Source organism: Drosophila grimshawi, unplaced genomic scaffold, assembly GCF_018153295.1.
Source record: "Drosophila grimshawi isolate 15287-2541.00 unplaced genomic scaffold, ASM1815329v1 contig_848, whole genome shotgun sequence".
NCBI lineage: Eukaryota > Metazoa > Arthropoda > Insecta > Diptera > Drosophilidae > Drosophila > Drosophila grimshawi.
Genome location: NW_025063692.1, coordinates 19,743,892 through 19,748,626, shown reverse-complemented (window position 1 = coordinate 19,748,626; position 4,735 = coordinate 19,743,892). Strand labels below are relative to the sequence as shown.

Here is a 4,735-nt window from a genome sequence, read left to right as displayed (position 1 = left end):
TTTGTTTTTGTTTTTTCTGCTTTTTATTTTTCTTTTTCTTTTTTTGCAGGGCTTGGTGGGAGGAGGTACTTTGCGCAGTGGTCGGGCTCAAATTCGTGCAAAAAAAATATATATATGCTCAGTACAGATACCAATTTGTTTGATCTATCACGATTTGCGGTTGTTTCGAGTACTGCTAAACAGACAAAAAAAAAGCTCGGATTACGTTTCACCGTGGAAAACACTTTAGAATTTGGTGATTTGATTTTAGGTGTCTGTCGTTGTAATTTCTTTTCTTGTTTTATTTTTGATATTTCGCGATTGGATTTTTCTTTTTCTTTATTTATTTATTTTTTTGTTGTTGTGTTCGGGCGTGGAATGCTTCAAAAAGGACGTTTCTTTATTTGAATTTTGATGCTTAACTTTTTTTTTTTTTACTATGACTCGTGTTTTTGGCTCATTGATTATTGTTTTGCTTTAAGGTTGATACCGAAACGAATTTTGCGGTTTTGTTTTTTATCGAGAAATTGTCGTTTACAGCTGGTTGTTTGTCCATTAATTATTGTTGCTGTTCTTGCATTGTTTGAGTTTTATTAGTTGTAATTATATATTTTATTTTAAGCTTTTTATGCGCGCGTTTTTTTTTTTTTTTTTGCTCTTTCTGATGTCTTTTCAATGAATTTCGAAATAAAATTTGTTGCAGTGGTCTCCAATACGAAAAGAAATGGTATTTGTATCAATTTGGCCAAATTGGTGAAAATCTGCAACGTGAGAAGACAATATTAAGTATTAATCAGATTTGAAGAGCAAAGAATAACACTTAAAACCAAATTCGACAGTTTGTCAAAAAAAAAGCTCTCACAACTGCTGTGTGTGTGTGTGTGTGTCTCATTTCGATCATCATACAACTATTTTGGGCTAGTGCACACACACATACACATATTTGAGCTTTCAATGCATACGAATGCAATGGCAATATTATAACATAAAAAGCTCAACAGAGCTTAACAATGAACCCATTGACCATCCCACCCCATCACACCGCCTACTTTAACTACTAGCGCCATTTACAGCCGGCGAGTGACAGAGAGAGATATAGAGAAAGAGTGAGAGTAAGGGCCGTTCATAGCGCAACAGCTGTTTGTTGTTGCAGCGGCCAGTGATCAGAGACCGGCCGGCCGGCAAGTAAGAAACACGTTGCGACATGTTGCTACTTAACAGCCAACCAAGTGAGCAGAGTAGAGCAAAGCTTTCATCATCAACATCGCTGACAGCGACGCCGACGCCGTTGAGTGGGCGCACGCCTGCGTCGACGCGTGAGCGGGGGCCGCATTCCCATTAGAAGAGATTTACGCGATGCGTGAACGTAGCGCAAGAGAGAGAAAGCTTTGCTGCTGCTGCCGCTGCTGCTGCTGTTGTCGTTGTCGTCATGTTGACTTTGATCTTGGTCGGTGTATTTGTGTGTGTGTGTGTGTGTGTGTCTGTGTGTGTGTGTCTGTGTGTGTGTGCGTGTGTGTGCGTGCGTGCGTTGCTGTTTCTTTTTTGGCAATTTTTTTTTGTTGTTGGCATTTTTTGTTTGTGTGGTGAATAAGTAGTAGGAGCAAAGCAAAATCACGAAAAGCGAATAAGAAACCACAAAAAAAATAACACACACAAAGAAAAAGAAAAAAATGTGCCCAAAAATGGTGAAAATTCTTGTTGCTCTTTTGTTTGTTTGGTTGTTGTAAATGCGGTTTTATTGCTCATATTTTGGTATTTCTTTTTTTTTTGTGTACTACTTTTTATTGTTGGCTTACTTCTCTCTCTCTGATTGCAGTTTGTCGTAGTGGTTGTTGTAGTTTTTGTTATTGTCGCCTGCTGCTTATGGTTTATTTTTGTTGTAATATTAGCGCAGATGATGTCAGAGCGTCTTTAAAAATTGTGTTTGTTATTTTTGCGTTGACTTTGTATTTGCATTTGTTTGACTTTGCCAGCAGCTCGCTATGTTTTAAACGTTCGCATACATTTGTATGCATGTATTTATATATATATATATATATATTTATAGCATATATATATATATGTATGTATATGTATATATATATATATATATATATATATATGTGTGTGTGTGTGCGCGCGTTTTTGTGTATATATTTTAGAAATTATGTAAAAAAAAAAAACGTTTGAATGTGTTGTATTTATATTATTATTAAATATATAATTATGTTTCAAACTGTTTAATGTAACACTTGTTTAATGTTTTGCTTATGCAAACATTAAAACAAACAACAACAAAAAAAACAGCATCAAAACTCAGAAAAAGCAAACGCAATTTGTACACATTTTTTTTGGCTACTTTTTGTGAGTTTCGAGTTGTAAGAAAAAAAAAGAAGGCACAAAAAACACACAAAGTTGCGGGGCGGCAAAACACGCGCACGCACGCACACATACACACGCACACACACACACAAGCACATACAAAAAATATGCCACGAAAAAAGAAAACAGCAGCAACAGCAACGACATAAAAAAAAAAAGCAAAAGCTTCTAGCCGCCCCGCCCTCCCCCCTATGCTGCTGTTGAGTCCAACTATCCCCCCGCTATGCCCCCCGCCCGCCAACGCGACAACTATTTATTGGATGTTCTTTCTGCTGCTGCTGTTGCTGCTGGTGTTGCTAATTATTTGACGACGTCGATTAAAAGAAACGCAACAACAAACATTAAGCACAAGTTGAACGCTTTTTGTTTTACTTTCTTTTTAAAAGCGTTTGTCAACTTTTTTTTTTTGGCAATTGTAAAAACATTGCTCTGCATTCGTATTGGTATGCATGCCTGCTGTGCGTTCGTGTGTGTGTGTGTTATTGGCTTTGAATGATATGTTTTTGCTTTCCTATTTTATGTTCGGTTATGTGTGGGGGATTTCGTAATTTTGAACGATTTCTGCGCGCTCTTTGTTTTAATTTATTTTATTTCATTTCATTTTTGTTTTTTTTTTGGTTTTTTTTTTCGTTTTCTTGCTTACGTTTTGGAACGAACGAACGAACGAGCGAGCGAAGAAGGAGAAGAAGCAACAGCAGATCAAGATCACTTTGCGGTTTCTCGAACAACTGAAAATAAAACTATTTACGAACAAACACAACAGAGGGAAAAAAAACAATGAACAACGGCGGCGACGGACGACGTTAATGCATAATTTTAACTTTTCTTTGCGTTTGATTTGATTTTTGTTGGTGTTTTTTTTTTTTTGCCTTTTGCCGAAAATGTTGTGCCAATAATGCTTTTTGACGACCTTCTTTCTGCTGCGGCGTTCCAAATACAAATGACGGAAAGTAATTGTGCTTCCAAATACAAAAATGACCGACGTGCATGCCGCTGGCATTCGCAGCAGCACCAGCAGCAGCAGCGACAGCAACGGCAGCAGCGACAGCGGCAGCGGCAGCCGAAACAGAGCAAAAAGAATGAGAACGACCGAGAGAGAGAGGGCGAGAGAGAGACGCGTGCGATGAGACATAGAAAAAGAGCTCAACGCGCTGCCTAACAGAGCACTGAGTGCGTAACATTTATCACTTAACAGTTACACTCAAGCATTTTTTGGCCGCCAACGCTCTCTGCCTTCGACCAAATTCCTATGCTTTGTATACACACAAACACAAACACACAGACAGCGCAAGCAAACAGCAGCGCCAGCAGCAGCGTCGACGGCAGCAGCGAAGCGAAAGACAGCACAGCACAAAACCAATGTGCGATGTTTTTGTGTATACCCCTCTCTCTGTTTAGTGTCTATGTGTGTGTGTTTGTATGTATGTGTGTTTTTGTGGCTTTTGCCGAAATTTAATGAGTGTGAGTGGAATGAGAAATGAGTCCCGCCAATTCAGCGAACTGAGTGACTTTTGGCTTGAGACTGAATGCTAAAGCTTCGAGTTTGTCAAATTCTAACTCACTGCTACTGGTACGCAACACAAAAAAAAAAATATATATATATATAAATAAAATAAGCAACAAAAAAATAAACAATACCAAGTTAATGATATTTTAATAAAAGTTTGAGCCAAACAAAAGCGGTTTCGCGGATTGAGCTACTAATATATGCATACTTATGTACAAAATAACACAACTAGAAACAACACACAGCTATCAAGATCGGTTTGGCAACTATTGCCCCACAGTTGAGCCCAATATGATACTCAAAAACTCCGACTCAAAATTTGGCAACGGAGCCAAGAAACAAAAACTTAAAAAAATAAAATAAAATAAACGACTCAGAAACGGGGCGCGCGCTGCCTGGAACTGGAACCGGGAGCTTTGGCTATGCTTGTGTGTGTGTGTGTGTGTGTGTGAGTGTAAGAGTGAGTGTAGTTGTAGTAAGTGAGCAGATGCCAGGATAATGTTGCGCTGCGTCGCTGTCGACGTTGGCGTTGCCAAAAAATTGAAAGCGGCGACGACGACGACGGCGGCGCTTAAGCGTCAAAAGGAAGAAGGAAGCAGCAAAGGAAGTAAAACTGCGAGCACTGTGCTCAAAGCTGTTAGCACCGAAGGCAAATTGAACAGAATTACACACACACACACACGCAAATCCATATGTGTGTGTGTGTGTGTGTGTGTATATGCATGTACACACAATCTTTAATGTACATAAGAGAGAAGAAGAAAAAAATGAAAACAAAATGAAGCTCTAATCAAGAGCACTTTGCCAGCCGATAATCAGTTTATTTATTGCAAATATTTGTTATTTGTTTCCATTTACATTTTGATGTAGAACAAAATTGAATATAAA

At 38.5% G+C, this 4,735-nt stretch overlaps 1 long non-coding RNA gene across 1 annotated transcript; it reads right to left on the bottom strand.

The window, feature by feature from the left end:
* Window positions 1-321: 321 nt before the first annotated feature.
* On the bottom strand, window positions 322-3,384 carry LOC122322833. The gene is made up of 2 exons (XR_006246879.1): window positions 2,984-3,384; window positions 322-740 (listed from the first exon to the last, which is right to left on the bottom strand). It is a non-coding gene; the product is annotated as an uncharacterized LOC122322833 (long non-coding RNA).
* Window positions 3,385-4,735: the final 1,351 nt, after the last annotated feature.